Source organism: Lotus japonicus, chromosome 6 (genome assembly GCF_012489685.1).
Source record: "Lotus japonicus ecotype B-129 chromosome 6, LjGifu_v1.2".
Taxonomy (NCBI): Eukaryota; Viridiplantae; Streptophyta; class Magnoliopsida; order Fabales; family Fabaceae; genus Lotus; species Lotus japonicus.
In genome coordinates, this window is record NC_080046.1 from 35,455,510 (window position 1) to 35,478,016 (window position 22,507).

The following is a 22,507-nucleotide window of genomic DNA, read 5'->3' on the forward strand; positions in this document are numbered from 1 at the left end:
AGAAGGAAAACAAGCGTCCATTTCCCCCCCGAGTGCTACGTTTCAGAGCAAGGACTCCAACTCGAAATAAAGGCTATAGACTACTCCTCCTGATTACCTGCACGTTACCAACAAGGGTAACATTCAAACAGAAGGGGTGAGATATCGAGTATCATAAATATAAGAATGACAATAAATATGCTAGATTAATGCCACACCACTTCTTTTTATATTCATATAGCTCAGTTACTAAAACAGTCACAAATAACGTCATCGACTCGGATACAATTCGAACACAACAATGACTATGCATATGTATGTGGTACCAACAGGGCTGAAGCCCTCATCACTAATTGCCAATTATTGGAGGCACAAGGCATAAGCCTTCATCACAAATCGCCAATACAGGCCATCACAGAGTATGCAGATGCTATGCGACTCAAAAGGACGTATACATCTCATAATCATCACTTCAACATGAAGCATTGCGCCTATATCACTACATCACTAACATTGCTTAAAACAACACAATTCAGCACACATGCATTTTTATCAACTATACAATTACCCTGACATCTTAGGCAATTTTGGCACCAAATCAATGAAACAACTCACTTAAGCATGCAATCATGGAAGAAGCTATCACATATGGTAAATAAATTATGGATTTCATGCTAAAGGTGTTCAGCCACATGCATCATCCTCATAGCTAATACATGACACATAAAGACATTAACTTTCATACAACATGTAAGCTAAATCTAATTATATTTTCAAAACAATCAGAATTTCCGTAATCTGGAAAAACAGCAGGAACACCAGCCACTAAAAGCGGTCTCCTGAATTCGTTACGGAACCAAAAATCATGTATTTTATATGCCTAGAAAGCTAACTTAAAGTCCTACAATTTCTTAGTTGATCACATCTTCATTTGAGCACTCTAACTGGGCGAAAACAGGTCTCGAAGTGTACTGTCCAGCCCAGGAAATTTTGGACAGCAGCACAGCATCATCAAATCCGTGCATAAATCATATAGTACCTAGCCATTTAGCAAAGTTTCCTAAGAATCATTGCATACATTCATAGCATCACAGAATCCATGTATCATGAATCCCATCAACCAGACCACAGGTACAACAATCGTAAATTCAAGACAGAAACTCAAAACAGAAATTCAAAACAGAAAACCATGGCAAACCAGAAATTAAAACCAGAAATTCAGTCCAGGATTTCAATCCAGAACCTGTGAACCCCAATTCCAGATTTTTCCTCCCCCATTCAATCACCCAGAATCCCCAAAATCATTGGATTCAATTTCAGATTTCCAGAGCATCATTAACAACAACAATTATACATCCCCAAATCCACATATCATTCACCATAATCCCATTAGAAACTCAAAACCCCACCCTTACCTTTGGATTGAGTGCAGCTCCGAGTTCCCTGATCAAAATCTTTGAAACGGAACCGTTCTCCCTCCCTTTCTGAGGTTTCACGCACACACTACTCTTTCTCTCCTTCTCCTCCTGCTACCTCTCACACGCACGACCTTCTTTCTTTCTTTTTTCCCAAACCCTTTTTCTTTTCTTTTTAAATCTCCATTCTACCCTTTTTCCACCTTAACCCTATTTTCAATATATTATAATTCCATTAATACTATTACCATCACAAAACTAAACCCTCTTAATTAATTACATACTACTAAAATTAATACTATTCTAATATTAATTTCTCCTGACTAAAATTTATAATTTACCCGATTATTAATTAATCGAATACAGGTGTTACAAAAAGCATATAAAATATGCTCAATTCTGGGTTTCGGGGAAAAAAGTTATGGCTGTTTGAAGTTTGCAACCGAATTAACCTTCAAAATTTAACCTGTATATTCCGTTTTCTATTTCTACCGATTGCCCCGATTTAATTCAGCTGGCAGGTGAATAAAGTAGCTTCTTCTTCCCCAAAAGCATATAAAATAAGCTCAATTCTGGGTTCCAGGGCAAAAGTTTTGACTGTTTGAAGTTAGCAGCCGAATTAACCTTCAAAATTCAACCTGTATGTTCCGTTTTCTATTTGTACTGATTTCCCCCATTTAATTTGGCTGGCATGTGAATATACTAGCTTCTTCTACCCCAAAAGGATATAAAATATGCTCAATTCTGGGTTTCGGAGCAAAAGTTATGGCTGTTTGAAGTTTGCAGCTGAATTAACCTTCAAAATTCAACCTGTAGGTTTCGTTTTCTATTTTAACCGATTTCTCCCGTTTAATTCGGCTGGCAGGTGAATAAGTTAACTTCTTTTACCCCAAAAGCGTATATAATATGCTCAATTCTGGGTTCCAGGGCAAAAGTTATGGCTGTTTAAAGTTTGCAACCGAATTAACCTTCAAAATTCAACCTGTATATTCCGTTTTCTATTTTTACCGATTACACCGATTTAATTCAGCTGGCAGGTGAATAAAGTAGCTTCTTCTTCCCCAAAAGCATATAAAATAAGCTCAATTCTCGGTTCCAGGGCAAAAGTTTTGACTGTTTGAAGTTAGCAGCCGAATTAAACTTCAAAATTCAACCTGCAGGTTCCATTTTCTATTTTTACTGATTTCCTGTTTATTTCGGCTGGCAGCTGAATAAAGTGGCTTCTTCTACCTCAAAAGCATATAAAATATGCTCAATTCTGGGTTTCATGGAAAAATGTTATGGCTGTTTGAAGTTTGCAACCGAATTAACCTTCAAAATTCAACCTGTATATTCCGTTTTCTATTTTTACCGATTGCCCCGATTTAATTCAGCTGGCAGGTGAATAAAGTAGCTTCTTCTTCCTCAAAAGCATATAAAATAAGCTCAATTCTGGGTTCCAGAGCAAAAGTTTTGACTCTTTAAAGTTTGCAACCGAATTAACCTTCAAAATTCAACCTGTATGTTCCGTTTTCTATTTTTACTGATTTCCCCCATTTAATTTGGCTGGCATGTGAATAAAGTAGCTTCTTCTACCCCAAAAGGATATAAAATATGCTCAATTCTGGGCTTCGGAGCAAAAGTTATGGCTGTTTGAAGTTTGCAACCGAATTAACCTTCGCAATTAAACCTGTAGGTTTCGTTTTCTATTTTTACCGATTACACCGATTTAATTCAGCTGGCAGGTGAATAAAGTAACTTCTTTTACCCAAAAAGCGTATATAATAAGCTCAATTCTGGGTTCCGGGGCAAAAGTTATGGCTGTTTAAAGTTTGCAACCGAATTAACCTTCAAAATTCAACCTGTATATTCCGTTTTCTATTTTTACCGATTACACCGATTTAATTCAGCTGGCAGGTGAATAAAGTAGCTTCTTCTTCCCCAAAAGCATATAAAATAAGCTCAATTCTGGGTTCCAGGGCAAAAGTTTTGACTGTTTGAAATTAGCAGCCGAATTAACCTTCAAAATTCAACCTGTAGGTTCCATTTTCTATTTTTACTGATTTCCTGTTTATTTCGCCTGGCAGCTGAATAAAGTGGCTTCTTCTACCTCAAAAGCATTTAAAAAATGCTCAATTCTGGGTTTCGGAGAAAAAAGTTATGGCTGTTTGAAGTTTGCAACCGAATTAACCTTCAAAATTCAACCTTTATATTCCGTTTTCTATTTTTACCGATTTCCCCCATTTAATTCGGCTGGCAAGTGAATAAAGTAACTTCTTTTACCCCAAAAGCGTATATAATATGCTCAATTCTGGGTTCCGGGGCAAAAGTTATGGCTGTTTAAAGTTTGCAACCGAATTAACCTTCAAAATTCAACCTGTATATTCCGTTTTCTATTTTTACCGATTACACCGATTTAATTCAGCTGGCAGGTGAATAAAGTAGCTTCTTCTTCCCCAAAATCATATAGAATAAGCTCAATTCTCGGTTCCAGTGCAAAAGTTTTGACTGTTTGAAGTTTGCAGCCGAATTAACCTTCAAAATTCAACCTCTAGGTTTCGTTTTCTATTTTTACTGATTTCCTGTTTATTTCGGCTGGCAGCTGAATAAAGTGGCTTCTTCTACCCCAAAAGCATATAAAATTTGCTCAATTCTGGGTTTCGGGGAAAAAAGTTATGGCAGTTTGAATTTTGCAGCCGAATTAACCTTCAAAATTCAACCCGAAGGTTCCGTTTTCTATTTTTACCAATTTCCCCTATTTAATTCAGTTGGCACTTGAATAAAGTAACTTCTTCTACAACAAAAGCATATAAAATATGCTCAATTCAAGGTTTTGGGACAAAAGTTATGGCTGTTTGAACTTTGCAGCCGAATTAACCTTTAAAATTCAACCTGTAGGTTTTGTTTTCTATTTTTACTGATTTCCCCCGTTTAATTCGGCTGGCAGGTGAATAAAGTAGCTTCTTCTACCCCCAAAAGCATATAAAATATGCTCTTTCTGGGTTCCTGGGCAAAAGTTATGGAGGTTTGATGTTTGCAGCCGAATTAACCTTCAAAATTCAACCTGTAGGTTCTGTTTTCTATTATTACCTATTTCGCCCATTTAATTCGGCTGGCAAGTGAATAAAGTAAATTCTTCTACCCCAAAAGCAAATAAACTATGCTCAATTCTTGGTTCCGGGGCAAAAGTTTTTGCTGTTATAAGTTAGCAACCTAATTAACCTTTAAAATTCAACCCGAAGGTTCCGTTTTCTATTTTTACCGATTTCTCCAGTTTAATTCGGTTGGCACTTGAATAAAGTTACTTCTTCTACAACAAAAGCATATAAAATGTGCTCAATTCTAGGTTTCGGGGCAAAAGTTATGGTTGTTTGAAGTTTGCAGCCGAATTAACCTTCAAAATTCAACCTGTAGGTTCCGTTTTCTATTTTTACTGATTCCCCCCGATTAATTCGGCAGGCAGGTGAATAAAGTACCATCTTTTACCGCAAAAGCATATATAATATGCTCAATTCTGGGTTCCGGGGCAAAAGTTATGGAGGTTTGAAGTTTGCAGCCGAACTAACTTCAAAATTCAACCTGTAGGTTCTGTTTTCTATTATTACCGATTTCCCCCATTTAATTAGGCTGGCAGGTGAATAAAGTGGCTTCTTCTACACTAAAAGCATATAAAATATGCTCAATTCTGGGTTTCGGAGAAAAAGTTATGGCTGTTTGAAGTTTGCAGCTGAATTAACCTTCAAAATTCAACCTGTAGGTTTCGTTTTATATTTTTACTGATTTCCCCCGTTTAATTCGGCAGGTAGGTAAATAAAGTAGCTTCTTTTACCCCAAAAGCATATATAATATGCTCAATTCTGGGTTCCGGGGCAAAAGTTATGGCTGTTTGAAGTTTGCAGCCGAATTAACCTTCAAAATTCAACCCGAAGGTTCCGTTTTCTATTTTAACCGATTTCCCCTGTTTAATTCAGTTGGCACTTGAACAAAGTAACTTCTTCTACAACAAAAGCATATAAAATATGCTCAATTCTAGGTTTCGGAGAAAAAGTTATGGCAATTTGAAGTTTGCAGCCGAATTAACCTTCAAAATTCAACCTGTAGGTTCCGTTTTCTATTATTACCGATTTCCCCCATTTAATTCGGCTGGCAGGTGAATAAAGTAACTTCTTCTACCCCAAAAGCATATAAACTATGCTCAATTCTTGGTTCCGGGGCAAAAGTCTTTGCTGTTTGAAGTTAGCAGCCGAATTAACCTTTAAAATTCAACCCGAAGTTTCCGTTTTCTAGTTTTACCGATTTCCCCCGTTTAATTCGTTGGCACTTGAATAAAGTAACTTCTTCTACAACAAAAGCATATAAAATATGCTCAATTCTAGGTTTCGGGGCAAAAGTTATGGCTGTTTGAAGTTTGCAGCCGAATTAACCTTCAAAAATCTACCTGTAGGTTTCGTTTTCTATTTTTACTGATTTCCTGTTTATTTCGGCTGGAAGTTGAATAAAGTGGCTTCTTCTACCTCAAAAGCTTATAAAATATGCTCAATTCTGGGTTCCGGGGCAAAAGTTATGGCTGTTTGAAGTTTGCAGCCGAATTAACCTTCAAAATTCAACCCGAAGGTTCCGTTTTCTATTTTAACCGATTTCCCCTGTTTAATTCAGTTGGCACTTGAACAAAGTAACTTCTTCTACAACAAAAGCATATAAAATATGCTCAATTCTAGATTTCGGAGCAAAAGTTATGGCAGTTTGAAGTTTGTAGCCGAATTAACCTTCAAAATTCAACCTGTAGGTTCCGTTCTCTATTATTACCGATTTCCCCCATTTAATTCGGCAGGCAGGTGAATAAAGTAACTTCTTCTACCCCAAAAGCATATAAACTATGCTCAATTCTTGGTTCCGGGGCAAAAGTTTTTGCTGTTAGAAGTTAGCAGCCGAATTAAACTTTAAAATTAAACCCGAAGGTTCCGTTTTCTATTTTTACCGATTTCCCCCGTTTAATTCGGTTTGCACTTGAATAAAGTTACTTCTTCTACAACAAAAGCCTATAAAATATGCTCAATTCTAGGTTTCGGGGCAAAAGTTATGGCAGTTTGAAGTTTGCAGCCGAATTAACCTTCAAAATTCAACCCGTAGGTTCCGTTTTCTATTTTTACCGATTCCCCCCGTTTAATTCGGCTGGCAGGCGAATAAAGTACCTTCTTTTACACCAAAAGCTTATATAATATGCTCAATTCTGGGTTCCGGGGCAAAAGTTATGGAGGTTTGAAGTTTGCAGCCGAATTAACCTTCAAAATTCAACCTGTAGGTTCTGTTTTCTATTATTACCGATTTCCCCCGATTAATTTGGCTGGCTGGTGAATAAAGTAGCTTCTTCTATCCCAAAAGCATATAAAATATGCTCAATTCTGGGTTTCGGAGCAAAAGTTATGGCTGTTTGAAGTTTCCAGCCGAATTAACCTTCAAAATTCAACCTGTATATTCCGTTTTCTATTTTTACCAATTTCCCCGATTTAATTCAGCTGGCAGGTGAATAAAGTAGCTTCTTCTTCCCCAAAAGCATATAAAATAAGCTCAATTCTGGGTTCCAGGGAAAAAGTTTTGACTGTTTGATGTTAGCAGCCGAATTAACCTTCGAAATCAAACCTGTATGTTCCGTTTTCTATTTTTACCGATTGCCCCAATTTAATTTAGCAGGCAGGTGAATAAAGTAGTTTCTTCTTCCCCAAAAGCATATAAAATAAGCTCAATTCTGGGTTTCAGGGCAAATGTTTTGACTGTTTGAAGTTAGCAGCCGAATTAACCTTCTAAATTCAACCCGAAGGTTCTGTTTTCTAGTTTTACCGATTTCCCCCGTTTAATTCGTTGGCACTTGAATAAAGTAACTTCTTCTACAACAAAAGCATATAAAATATGCTCAATTCTAGGTTTCGGGGCAAAGTTATGGCTGTTTGAAGTTTGCAGCCGAACTAACCTTCAAAATTCAACCTGTAGGTTTCGCTTTCTATTTTTACTGATTTCCTGTTTATTTCGGGTGGCAGCTGAATAAAGTGGCTTCTTCTACCTCAAAAGCATATAAAATATGCTCAATTCTCGGTTTCGGGGAAAAAAGTTATGGCTGTTTGAAGTTTGCAGCCGAATTAACCTTCAAAATTCAACCCGAAGGTTCCGTTTTCTGTTTTTACCGATTTCCCCTGTGTAATTCAGTTGGCACTTGAATAAAGTAACTTCTTCTACAACAAAACCATATAAAATATGCTCAATTCTAGGTTTCGGAGCAAAAGTTATGGCAGTTTGAAGTTTGCAGCCGAATTAACCTTCAAAATTCAACCTGTAGGTTCCGTTTTCTCTTTTTACCGATTCCCCCCGTTTAATTCGGCTTGCAGGTGAATAAAGTACCTTCTTTTACCCCAAAAGCTTATCTAATATGCTCAATTCTCGGTTCCGGGGCAAAAGTTATGGAGGTTTGAAGTTTGCAGCTGAATTAACCTTCAAAATTCAACCTGTAGGTTCAGTTTTCTACTATTACCGATTCCCCCATTTAATTTGGCTGGCAGGTGAATAAAGTAGCATCTTCTACCCCAAAAGAATATAAAATATGCTCAATTCTTGGTTTTGGTGCAAAAGTTATGGCTGTTTGATGTTTGCAGCCGAATTAACCTTCAAAGTTAAACCCGAAGGTTCCGTTTTCTATTTTTTCCGATTGCCCCGATTTAATTCAGCTGGCAGTGAATAAAGTAGCTTCTTCTTCCCCAAAAGCATATAAAATAAGCTCAATTCTGGGTTCCAGGGCAAAAGTTTTGACTGTTTGATGTTAGCAGCCGAATTAACCTTCAAAATCAAACCTGTATGTTCCGTTTTCTATTTTTACCGATTGCCCCAATTTAATTTAGCATGCCGGTGAATAAAGTAGCTTCTTCTTCCCCAAAAGCATATAAAATAAGCTCAATTCTGGGTTCCAGGGCAAATATTTTGACTGTTGGAAGTTAGCAGCCGAATTAACCTTCAAAATTCAACCCGAAGGTTCCGTTTTCTAGTTTTACCGATTTCCCCCGTTTAATTCGGCTGGCAGGTGAATAAAGTAGCTTCTTCTACCCCCAAAAGCATATAAAATATCCTCTTTCTGGGTTCCTGGGCAAAAGTTATGGAGGTTTGAAGTTTGCAGCCGAATTAACCTTCAAAATTCAACCTATAGGTTCCGTTTTCTATTATTACCGATTTCCCCCATTTAATTCGGTTGGCAGGTGAATAAAGTAACTTCTTCTACCCCAGAAGCATATAAACTATGCTTAATTCTTGGTTCCGGGGCAAAAGTTTTTGCTGTTTGACGTTAGCAGCCGAATTAACCTTTAAAATTCAACCCGAAGGTTCCGTTTTCTATTTTTACGGATTTCCCCCGTTTAATTCGGTTGGCACTTGAATAAAGTTACTTCTTCTACAACAAAAGCCTATAAAATATGCTCAATTCTAGGTTTCGGGGCAAAAGTTATGGCAGTTTGAAGTTTGCAGCCGAATTAACCTTCAAAATTCAACCTGTAGGTTCCGTTTTCTATTTTAACCGATTCCCCCCCTTTAATTCGGCTGGCAGGTGAATAAAGTACCTTCTTTTACCCCAAAAGCTTATATAATATGCTCAATTCTGGGTTCCGGGGCAAAAGTTATGGAGGTTTGAAGTTTGCAGCCGAATTAACCTTCAAAATTCAACCTGTAGGTTCTGTTTTCTATTATTACCGATTTCCCCCATTTAATTTGGCTGGCAGGTGAATAAAGTAGCTTCTTCTACCCCAAAAGCATATAAAATATGCTCAATTCTGGGTTTCGGAGCAAAAGTTATGGCTGTTTGAAGTTTGCAGCCGAATTAACCTTCAAAATTCAACCTGTATATTCCGTTTTCTATTTTTGCCGATTGCCCCGATTTAATTCAGCTGGCAGGTGAATAAAGTAGCTTCTTCTTCCCCAAAAGCATATAAAATAAGCTCAATTCTGGGTTCTAGGGCAAAAGTTTTGACTGTTTGATGTTAGCAGCCGAATTAACCTTCAAAATCAAACCTGTATGTTCCGTTTTCTATTTTTACCGATTGCCCCAATTTAATTTAGCAGGCAGGTGAATAAAGTAGTTTCTTCTTCCCCAAAAGCATATAAAATAAGCTCAATTTTGGGTTCCAGGGCAAATGTTTTGACTGTTTGAAGTTAGCAGCCGAATTAACCTTCTAAATTCAACCCGAAGGTTCCGTTTTCTAGTTTTACCGATTTCCCCCGTTTAATTCGTTGGCACTTGAATAAAGTAACTTCTTCTACAACAAAAGCATATAAAATATGCTCAATTCTAGGTTTCGGGGCAAAGTTATGGCTGTTTGAAGTTTGCAGCCGAACTAACCTTCAAAATTCAACCTGTAGGTCTCGTTTTCTATTTTTACTGATTTCCTGTTTATTTCGGCTGGCAGCTGAATAAAGTGGCTTCTTCTACCTCAAAAGCATATAAAATATGCTCAATTCTGGGTTTCGGGGAAAAAAGTTATGGCTGTTTGAAGTTTGCAGCCGAATTAACCTTCAAAATTCAACCCGAAGGTTCCATTTTCTATTTTTACCGATTTCCCCTGTGTAATTCAGTTGGCACTTGAATAAAGTTACTTCTTCTACAACAAAATCCTATAAAATATGCTCAATTCTAGGTTTCGGGGCAAAAGTTATGGCAGTTTGAAGTTTGCAGCCGAATTAACCTTCAAAATTCAACCTGTAGGTTCCGTTTTCTATTTTTACCGATTCCCCCCCTTTAATTCGGCTGGCAGGTGAATAAAGTACCTTCTTTTACCCCAAAAGCTTATATAATATGCTCAATTCTGGGTTCCGGGGCAAAAGTTATGGAGGTTTGAAGTTTGCAGCCGAATTAAACATCAAAATTCAACCTGTAGGTTCTGTTTTCTATTAATACCGATTTCCCCCATTTAATTTGGCTGGCAGGTGAATAAAGTAGCATCCTCTACCCCAAAAGCATGTAAAATATGCTCAATTCTGGGTTTCGGAGCAAAAGTTATGGCTGTTTGAAGTTTGCAGCCGAATTAACCTTCAAAATTCAACCTGTAGGTTTCGTTTTCTATTTTTACCGATTCCCCCCGTTTAATTCTGCTGGCAGGTGAATAAAGTACCTTCTTTTACCCCAAAAGCTTATGTAAGATGCTCAATTCTGGGTTCCGGGGCAAAAGTTATGGAGGTTTGAAGTTTGCAGCCGAATTAATCTTCAAAATCAACCCGGAGGTTCCATTTTCTATTTTTACCGATTTCCCCTGTTTAATTCAGTTGGCACTTGAATAAATTAACTTCTTCTACAACAAAAGCATATAAAATATGCTCAATTCTAGGTTTCGGGGCAAAAGTTATGACAGTTTGAAGTTTGCAGCCGAATTAACCTTCAAAATTCAACCTGTAGGTTCCGTTTTCTGTTTTTACCGATTCCCCCCGTTTAATTCTGCTGGCAGGTGAATAAAGTACCTTCTTTTACCCCAAAAGCTTATATAAGATGCTCAATTCTGGGTTCCGGGGCAAAAGTTATGGAGGTTTGAAGTTTGCAGCCGAATTAACCTTCAAAATTCAACCTGTAGGTTCTGTTTTCTATTATTACCGATTTCCCCCATTTAATTTGGCTGGCAGGTGAATAAAGTAGCATCCTCTACACCAAAAGCATATAAAATATGCTCAATTCTGGGTTTCGGAGCAAAAGTTATGGCTGTTTGAAGTTTGCAGCCGAATTAACCTTCAAAATTCAACCTGTATATTCCGTTTTCTATTTTTACCGATTGCCCCGATTTAATTCAGCTGACAGGTGAATAAAGTAGCTTCTTCTTCACCCAAAAGTATATAAATTAAGCTCAATTCTTGGTTCCTGGGAAAAAAGTTTTGACTGTTTGAAGTTAGCAGCCGAATTAACCTTCAAAATTCAACCTGTATGTTCCGTTTTCTATTTTTACCGATTGCCCCAATTTAATTTAGGAGGCAGGTGAATAAAGTAGTTTCTTCTTCCCCAAAAGCATATAAAATAAGCTCAATTCTGGGTTCAGGGCAAATATTTTGACTGTTTGAAGTTAGCAGCTGAATTAACCTTCAAAATTCAACCCGAAGGTTCCGTTTTCTAGTTTTACCGATTTTCCCCGTTTAATTCGGTTGGCACTTGAATAAAGTAACTTCTTCTACAACAAAAGCAAATAAAATATGCTCAATTCTAGGTTTCGGGGAAAAAGTTATGGCTGTTTGAAGTTTGCAGCCGAATTAACCTTCAAAATTCAACCTGTAGGTTCCGTTTTCTATTTTTACCGATTTCCCTCGTTTAATTCGACTGGCAGGTGAATAAAGTAGCTTCTTCTACACCCAAAAGCATATAAAATATGCTCTTTCTGGGTTCCGGGGCAAAAGTTATGGCTGTTTGAAGTTTGCAGCCGAATTAACCTTCAAAATTCAACCCGAAGGTTCCGTTTTCTATTTTTACCGATTTCCCCTGTTTAATTCAGTTGGCACTTGAATAAAGTAACTTCTTCTACAACAAAAGCATATAAAATATGCTCAATTCTGGTTTCGGGGCAAAAGTTTTAGCTGTTAGAAGTTTGCAGCCGAAATAACCTTCAAAATTCAACCCGAAGGTTCCGTTTTCTATTTTTACCGATTTCCCTTGTTAAATTCAGTTGGCACTTGAATAAAGTAACTTCTTCTACAACAAAAGCATATAAAATATGCTCAATTCTAGGTTTCGGGGCAAAAGTTATGGTTGTTTGAAGTTTGCAGCCGAATTAACCTTCAAAATTCAACCTGTAGGTTCCGTTTTCAATTATTACTGATTTCCCCCGTTTAATTCGGCAAATAGGTGAATAAAGTAGCTTCTTTTACCCCAAAAGCGTATATAATATGCACAATTCTGGGTTCCGGGGCAAAAGTTATGGCTGTTTGAAACTTGCAACCGAATTAACCTTCAAAATTCAACCTGTATATTCCGTTTTCTATTTTTACTGATTGCCTCGATTTAATTAAGCTGGCAGGTGAATAAGGTAGCTTCTTCTACCCCAAAAACATTTAAAATATTCCAAATTCTGGGTTCCGGAGCAAAAGTTATGGCTGTTTGAAGTTTGCAGCCGAATTAACCTTTAAAATTCAACCTGTAGGTTCCAATTTATATTTTTACCGGTTTCCCTTATGGCTGTTTGAAGTTTGCAGCCGAATTAACCTTCAAATTTCAACCTGTAGGTTCCGTTTTCTATTTTTACCGATTTCCCCCATTTAATTAGGCTGGAACTTGAATAAAGTAGCTTCTTCTACCCCAAAAGCATATAAAATATGCCTAATTCTGGGTTCCGGGGCAATAGTTATGGCTATTTGAAGTTTGCAGCCGAATTAACCTTCAAAATTCAACCGGTAGGTTCCGCTTTCTATTTTTACCGATATCCCCGGTTTAATTCGGCTGGCAGGTGAATAACGTAGCTTCTTTTACCCTAAAAGCATATAAAATATGCTCAATTCTGGGCTCCGGGGCAAAAGTTATGGCTGTTTGAAGTTTGCAGCCGAATTAACCGTCAAAATTCAACCTGCAGGTTTCGTTTTCAATTTTTACCGATTTCCCCCGTTTAATTCGGCAGACAGGTGAATAAAGTAGCTTCTTTTACCCCAAAAGTTATGGCTGTTTGAAGTTTGCAGCCGAATTAACCTGTATATTCCGTTTTCTATTTTTACTGATTACCCCGATTTAATTTAGCTGGCAGGTGAATAAAGTAGCTTCTTCTACCCGAAAAGCATATATAATATGCTCAATTCTGGGTTTCGGAGCAAAAGTTATGGCTGTTTGAAGTTTGCAACCGAATTAACCTTCGAAATTCAACCTGTATATTCCGTTTTCTATTTTTACCGATTGCCCCGATTTAATTCAGCTGGCAGGTGAATAAAATAGCTTCTTCTTCCCCAAAAAGCATATAAAATAAGCTCAATTCTGGGTTCTAGGGCAAAAGTTTTGACTGTTTGAAGTTAGCAGCCGAATTAACCTTCAAAATTCAACTTGTATGTTCCGTTTTCTATTTTTACCGATTGCCCCAATTTAATTCAGCAGGCAGGTGAATAACGTAGTTTCCTCTTCCCCAAAAGCATATAAAATAAGCTCAAATCTGGGTTCCAGGGAAAATGTTTTGACTGTTTGAAGTTAGCAGCCGAATTAACCTTCAAAATTCAACCCGAAGGTTCCGTTTTCTAGTTTTACCGATTTACCCCGTTTAATTCGGTTGCCGCTTGTATAAAGTAACTCCTTCTACAATAAAAGCATATAAAATATGCTCAATTCTAGGTTTCGGGGCAAAAGTTATGGCAGTTTGAAGTTTGCAGCCGAATTAACCTTCAAAATTCAACCTGTAGGTTCCATTTTCTATTTTTACTGATTTGCTGTTTGTTTCGGCTGGCAGCTGAATAAAGTGGCTTCTTCTAAGACTCCTTCTGAACATGAGAAAATTATTTCTGATTTGAAAAATGATAATCATGCTTTGATCAATTCTAACTCTGTGCTTAAGAACCAGATTGCTAAGTTAGAAGAAATTGTTGCTTGTGATGCCTCTGATTGTAGAAATGAGTCTAAGTATGAAAAGTCTTTTCAAAGATTCCTAGCTAAAAGCGTGGATAGAAGCTTAATGGCTTCAATGATCTATGGCGTAACCAGAAATGGAATGCATGGCATTGGCTATTCTAAACCAATTAGAAATGAGCCCTCTGTGTCTAAAGCTAAATCCTTGTATGAATGCTTTGTTCCCTCTGGTACCATATTGCCTGATCCTTTACCTGCTAAAGTTGCTAAAAACTCTCTTAAAAAAGGATCCTTCTCTATGTCTAAATATCATGCAAACATTCCTTTAAAATATCATGTTGAGACATCCAAGGTGATCAGAACCTCTGGGGTAACTAACAAGAAAGGACCTAGAAAGTGGGCCACCTAAGGACAAGATTATCTATGTTGCAGATATCCTTGATAGCTCCACTGAAACACCAATCATGGTATCTGGACAGTGGATGCTCGCGTCACATGACGGGAGAAAGGCGTATGTTCCAAGAGCTGAAACTTAAGCCTGGAGGCGAAGTTGGCTTTGGAGGAAATGAAAAGGGTAAAATTGTTGGTACTGGTACTATTTGTGTAGATAATAGTCCATGCATTGATAATGTGTTATTGGTAGACGGCTTAACACATAACTTATTGTCTATAAGTCAATTAGCTGACAAGTGTTATGATGTTATATTCAATCAAAAGTCCTGCCGGGCTGTAAGTCAAATCGATGGCTCTGTTCTGTTTAACAGCAAGAGGAAGAACAACATTTATAAGATCAGATTATCTGAGTTGGAGGCTCAGAATGTGAAGTGTCTTCTGTCTGTTAATGAAGAGCAGTGGGTATGGCATAGACGGTTAGGGCATGCCAGTATGAGAAAGATTTCTCAGCTGAGCAAGCTAAACCTTGTCAGGGGCTTACCCAATCTGAAGTTCGCTTCAGACGCTCTTTGTGAAGCATGTCAGAAAGGCAAATTCACAAAAGTCCCTTTCAAGGCAAAGAATGTTGTCTCAACCTCAAGGCCGTTGGAACTTCTGCATATCGACCTTTTTGGACCAGTGAAAACTGAGTCTATAGGTGGCAAGAGATATGGGATGGTTATCGTTGATGACTATAGCCGCTGGACATGGGTAAAGTTTCTAACCCGCAAGGATGAGTCTCATGCTGTGTTCTCTACCTTCATTGCTCAAGTGCAAAACGAGAAGGCTTGTAGGATTGTGCGTGTCAGAAGTGACCATGGTGGAGAGTTTGAGAATGACAAGTTTGAGAGTCTGTTTGATTCCTATGGAATTGCACATGATTTCTCTTGTCCCAGAACTCCTCAACAAAATGGTGTTGTTGAGAGGAAGAACAGAACTCTTCAGGAGATGGCTAGAACCATGCTCCAAGAAACTGGCATGGCACTTTTGGGCAGAGGCAGTAAATACAGCATGTTACATTCAGAACAGAATCTCTGTGAGACCAATTCTGAATAAGACTCCTTATGAATTGTGGAAGAACCGACCCAACATTTCTTATTTTCATCCTTTTGGCTGTGTTTGTTATGTTCTCAATACTAAGGATAGATTGCATAAATTTGATGCTAAGTCTTCTAAGTGTCTATTACTTGGTTATTCTGAGAGATCTAAAGGTTTTAGATTTTATAATACTGATGCTAAGACTATTGAAGAATCTATTCATGTTAGATTTGACGATAAGCTTGACTCTGACCAGTCAAAGCTAGTTGAGAAGTTTGCAGATTTAAGCATTAATGTTTCTGACAAAGGCAAAGCTCCAGAGGAAGCTGAGCCAGAGGAAGATGAACCAGAGGAAGAAGCTGGTCCCTCTAACTCACAAACTCTGAAGAAGAGCAGAATCACTGCAGCTCACCCTAAGGAATTGATTCTGGGCAACAAAGACGAACCAGTCAGAACCAGATCAGCCTTCAGACCCTCTGAAGAGACCTTGCTCAGTCTGAAAGGATTGGTGTCCTTAATTGAACCCAAGTCCATAGATGAAGCTCTTCAGGACAAGGATTGGATTCTGGCTATGGAAGAAGAATTGAATCAATTCTCCAAGAACGATGTTTGGAGCTTAGTGAAGAAGCCTGAGAGTGTCCATGTAATTGGAACAAAATGGGTATTCAGAAACAAGCTGAATGAGAAAGGAGATGTAGTCAGAAACAAAGCAAGGCTAGTTGCTCAAGGCTACAACCAGCAGGAAGGAATAGACTACACTAAAACATTTGCACCAGTAGCAAGACTGGAGGCAATCAGACTGTTGATCTCTTTTTCAGTGAATCACAACATAGTTCTACATCAGATGGACGTGAAGAGTGCCTTCCTAAATGGTTATATTTCAGAGGAAGTCTATGTTCATCAACCCCCAGGTTTTGAAGATGAGAAGAAGCCAGACCATGTGTTCAAATTGAAGAAATCACTCTATGGTCTGAAGCAAGCTCCCAGAGCATGGTATGAGAGACTCAGCTCATTCCTTCTGGAGAATGAGTTTGTAAGGGGTAAAGTAGATACAACTCTCTTTTGCAAGACTTATAAAGATGATATCTTAATTGTGCAAATTTATGTTGATGATATTATATTTGGTTCTGCTAATCAATCTCTATGCAAAGAATTTTCTGAAATGATGCAGGCTGAATTTGAGATGAGTATGACGGGAGAATTAAAGTACTTTCTGGGAATACAAGTTGATCAAACACCAGAAGGAACATATATCCATCAGAGCAAGTACACTAAAGAACTTCTGAAGAAGTTCAATATGTTGGAATCAACAGTGGCCAAGACTCCAATGCATCCTACATGCATTCTGGAGAAAGAAGATAAAAGTGGTAAAGTATGTCAGAAGCTCTATCGTGGCATGATAGGTTCACTTCTATACTTAACTGCATCTAGGCCAGACATACTATTTAGTGTTCATTTATGTGCTCGTTTCCAATCAGATCCAAGGGAAACCCACTTAACTGCTGTTAAGAGGATCCTAAGGTATCTGAAAGGCACCACTAACCTATGCTTGATGTATAAGAAAACATCAGAGTATAAGCTTTCAGGTTATTGTGATGCTGATTATGCTGGAGATAGAACAGAGAGAAAAAGTACTTCTGGAAATTGTCAATTTCTGGGAAGCAATCTAGTCTCATGGGCAAGCAAGAGGCAATCAACCATTGCACTATCAACTGCAGAGGCAGAATATATCTCAGCAGCAATATGCAGCACTCAGATGCTCTGGATGAAACATCAGCTGGAGGATTATCAGATCCTTGAGAGCAATATCCCAATCTATTGTGATAACACTGCTGCAATCTCATTGAGTAAGAATCCTATCTTGCATTCAAGGGCAAAGCACATTGAGGTAAAGTATCACTTTATTAGAGATTATGTACAGAAGGGCGTACTTCTTCTGAAGTTTGTTGATACTGACCATCAATGGGCAGATATCTTTACAAAGCCCTTAGCAGAGGATAGATTTAATTTTATTCTGAAAAATCTGAACATGGACTTTTGTCCAGAGTAAAGATGGATCAGAACCTCTGACTATGATACTTCTTGATCAGAAGATGTCTAGTCCAGAAGGTAACTCAATCAGAGTGTGTGTACCCATTGGTACTGACTCTGAAGCTGAGACAGCAACACGTGTGTCAGTATTTCTGATGCATAGTTCCTTGTGCCCGTGTGACAGTCTGTCATGTTGCGTGTAGATGTGCTTCTCTCCTGTGTGTGATATGTGTATTTACTGTTACTATCTATCTTTAATTTTCAACCGTTGATTTTAAATTGCTTTTTGAATCAACAACGGTTATTTGTCAAAACCCACTATACACACACGATCTCCTTCACTTTCGGTTTTTACTCTCTCTCTCTCTTGCTATTTCAAAACCGCTTATCCTCGATTTCTCTCTCGATCTCTCTTCATCTTTCAACCTTCATCTTCTACCTAAACCTTCAACCGCTCCAAAAATGGTGAGTCAAACCAGAAGAGCTACTGCAGATGCAACCCAGTTCCCTCATATGGTAGTTGGTCTAGCAACAGGTCAAAGGGATCCTGAGAATCCGACTCAAGATCAAGGTCAAGCTCAAGAGCAGATTATTCCGATTGCAGAACGGGGCTGTGCCGTTCACTGCGTATATGCTCCTGAGGAACTTCAAGTACTGGCAGAATGGAGATTCGACCTCGACAACCTTGCTACAAATGGGTATGATCTTCGTCCTGAAGTCCAAGTTCAAGGTTGGGGAAATTACTTCAACAGGCTTCGAGGACCGGTGTATGATAAACTGATCAAGGAATTCTGGAAACACGCCGACTGCGATGATACTCAGGTGGTATCTCACATTCTTGGAAGAAAGATCATCATTACAGAGAAGTCTTTCGTGAACCTGCTGGGTGCGGAAACTGCTCTTGGGTATCGTTTCCAATTCACTGAATCAAAGCTGAAACCCAAGACGAAGGATGAGACCAACAAGGCCCTGTACACCAATTACAAACCGGGCAAGACTAATTACAAAGTGATGGACCTTCATCCCAAGCTCAGGATCTGGCACAAGATTTTGCTCCACTGCATAAACCAGAGACCAAAGGGCAGTTCCCCAGACTACATCAACTTCAACCAGAAGGCGATGTTGTTCTTCATCCAAGACAAGAAGAAGATCTGCCTTCCCTACTTCCTGTTCTCCTACTTGAAGGAGTGTATCCGGAAGTCTCGTACCACTGCCTCCATCAAGTCAGCAATCAAGTATATTCCCTTTGGGAGACTGTTGTCTGATCTCTTCATTGAGAGTGGCCTCATTCAAGATCTGGTAAATGCTGGATGCACAGAGGATCTGACCACTATTGTCAGTGATGTCTTCACTGCGAATTCTCTAAAGAAAATGGGCCTAGTCAAGAAGAAGATTGCTCCTGCCCATGAAGACACATCTTCTGAAATCAGAAGTAGAAGGGTGCCTCTGAATGACTACCCTCTGTGGACACAGGCAGACAATCCTGAAGCCATTAGGTGCTATGTTGAAGACCTAAGGGCTCAAGGCTTTGAAATTGATCTCGATGAATTCTTCAGCAGACTGCCGCCAGCTCCAGAGTTTCCTTCTCCTATCAAGAAGAAAGTTTAGAGGAAGATGATCCTAGAAGAATCTTCTGAGGAATCAGATGTCCCTCTGACCAAAAAGAAGAAGGCTGTTCAATCCAAGAGAAAACATGATGAAACCAGCAAGCCCGATGATGGTGATGATGGTGATAATGAGGATGGTCCTCCTTCTCCTAAGAAGAAGAAGGAGGAGGTCAGAATTGTGGTGAAGCCTACTCGGGTGGAACCAGCTGCTGAAGTGATCAGAAGGATTGAACCTCCTGCCAGAGTGACAAGATCATCAGCACAATCAAGTAAGTCTGCAGTTGCTTCTGATGATGATTTGAATTTATTTGATGCACTCCCCATATCAGCCATGCTCAAACAATCTTCAAATCCCCTCACTCCTATTCCTGAGTCCCAACCAGCTGCACAAACCACCTCTCCACCACATTCCCCAAGGTCTTCATTTTTTCAACCTTCTCCTACTGAAGCACCTCTCTGGAATTTGCTCCAGAACCAACCCTCTAGGCCAGATGAACCAACCTCTCCCATTACCATCCCGTACAACCCATTAACTTCTGAACCCATCATTCATGAGCAACCAGAGCCTAACCAAACAGAACCTGGACCCAGAACCTCTGATCACTCTGTCCCAAGAGCATCAGAACGTCTGGCTCCCAGAACCACGGATACAGACTCTTCCACAGCCCTTACACCTGTATCCTTCCCAACAAATGTTGCTGATTCTTCTCCTTCCAACAACTCTGAATCCCTTCGAAAATTCATGGAAGTTAGAAAAGAAAAGGTGTCTACCTTAGAAGAATATTATCTCACTTGTCCAAGCATTAGGAGATATCCTGGCCCTAGACCTGAACGTCTAGTTGACCCAGACGAACCTATCTTGGCCAATCCTTTACATGAGGCAGACCCTTTGGCTCAACAAGCTCACCCTGCCCCTGACCAACAAGAGCCTATTCAACCAGAACCTGAACCAGAACAATCTGTGTCTAACCAATCCTCAGTTAGATCACCCCATCCTCTGGTTGAAACTTCAGAACCTCACCTTGGAACCTCTGAACCAAATGCTCAAATGTTTAACATTGGCTCTCCACAAGGTGCCTCTGAAGCTCACAGCAGCAATCACCCAGCCTCTCCTGAAACCAATCTCTCTATAATTCCTTACACTCACCTCCGACCCACATCTCTCTCTGAGTGCATCAATATTTTCTATCATGAAGCCTCTTTGATGCTATGCAATGTGCAAGGTCAGACTGACCTAAGCGAGAATGCTAAACATGTGGCTGAAGAGTGGAACAATCTGGGCACTTGGCTAGTGGCTCAAGTTCCAGTTATGATGCAGCTCCTGCATGCAGAGGGAAGTCAGAGGATCGAGGCTGCAAAGCAAAGGTTTGCTAGAATGGTGGCTCTTCATGAACAAGAACAGAGACATAAGCTACTTGAAGCTATTGAAGAAGCCAAAAGAAAGAAAGAACAAGCAGAAGAAGCTGCACGTCAAGCAGCAGCTCAAGCTGAACAAGCCAGATTAGAGACAGAACGACTTGAAGCTGAGGCAGAAGCTCTTAGATGCCAAGCACTTGCACCCGTAGTTTTTACTCCTGCTGCTTCTGCTTCCACTCCAGATCCTCACGCTGCTCAGAATGTTCCATCTAGTTTCTGCACAGCCAAACTCGTCCAGACTCGACATTGTGGAACAACGTCTTGACACTCATGAGTCTCTGCTGATTGAAATGAAGCAAATGATGATGGAACTTCTGCGTCGATCTGATAAACCCTAGCTTTAGGATCTCTTCGCTTTGATTTCTTTTTCTTTATCTATGTTTTATTTCGTTAACCTCTAGCTCTTTCTTATTAATCTTTACTTTGTTCGTTTGTGATTATCTATGCATATATATATATATATATTTCTGACATTATGATTGCAAATTAATTTTTTTATTAGTATTCATCATAAACGCTTTTACATAATACATTCTCTTTCTTTTTCCTAAAATCCTAGAATGGAGGATCCCTCCTCATTCTTCTGCACTCCTGGCGCTGCTCTGACCTCTCCTTCTCCAGACGCTCCAGTGCATACTGGATGTTGTTGAGCCTGTCTTTTAGCTCATCCCTCTCCAGAATCTCTTCTGCAGTCTTGAGCTTCTCTTCAAATATCTCTTTTTCTTCCAGCAGCTTGAGTTCAAGCTGGCTGAGTTCTTGCACCTCCTCCACGAAGGCAAGAAATTCCCTCAAGTCTCTCTTCAACTCTGGACGTAGGTCCTCCTCCAGCAGTGTCCGTGTTAGCTCTGAGATGGTCTTTGTACCCTCTGGATGCCTAATGTTCAGGAACAAGTCCTCCTCAAAGGCCTTCCTTCTCAGCTCTTCTAGTGCTACGATGTATGATGCCATTTTTTTTTTACTGAAAATTGCTCGAGTTGTGAAGCTTACCTCTCTCTCCAACGCTTTATATAGGCTTCACTTTCTCTCTGAAAGTTAATGCTCCTACAATTTCTCGAGGTTAAGTTCTTGGTAACTGACCCTCCTCTTTACTCCCTTGGCCGGTGGTAAACGTTCTTATCTTGCATTAACTCTTCTATTTATTTCGCCTAACTCTGATTCATGCATCGTTTTCATTTTCTTTAAACTTAGACCTTCTCTAAGGGGGAGTACCTTGTACTTCAAGCTAAGTTTTTCACACCCCAAGCTTTTTGCTTATGACAAAAAGGGGGAGTAAACCCAGTTTTTGATGTGTAAGATGTGTTAGTGTGATTTATTTTTCTTTTGGAGAATTTAAGAGTTCCACCTTTATGACCATAGATGTGTCACTGGGCAAATACAAGGAATACATTTCACTTCTTCTGAAGTGATTCTAATTTGACTCTGATACCCAAGACTCTGATACCTTGTCCGTGACTCTGATTACTTATGCGCTCTATTTTCATCTATGTCATAAGTTTTTCACTCTGAACTCTTATATCATTTAGCTCAGAATCTAGACTTTACTAATGTTTTCATCAAGTATTAGATTCAGGGGGAGCTAAGCTCAGAATCAAGCAGTGACTTGAATTCAGAATGAGCAAGATAAACTATTCACATCAGGATAAGTCTTATTCTATATCTCTAAACTCTGAGTGAATTCAGTTTAATGTTTAAGAATTGTTCATCAAAAATCTTAGTTTTGTCATCATCAAAAAGGGGGAGATTGTAAGATCAAGTTTTGATCTAGTAGTACAACTCTATGTTTTGATGATTACAAGTTAACCTTTTGATATGAACAATTGTGGTACTCTAACGTGTTTTTCTGAGTGTGCTATTTACAGGCTCTGACCTCAACTCAATCTCACACAAATCAGAAGCACTGTGTTAAAGAGCGACCCAAGCAACGCTTTCGCATTCACCATGTTCAGTATGAACAGTGGAAAAGCTTCAGAAGTTCTGAAGTTATACAAACTCTGATGTGGACTCAGTCACTAGAAGTTCTGAAGATCCAGAAAGTCTGATAACCAAGAAACACTGAAGGCTCAGATGTTCTG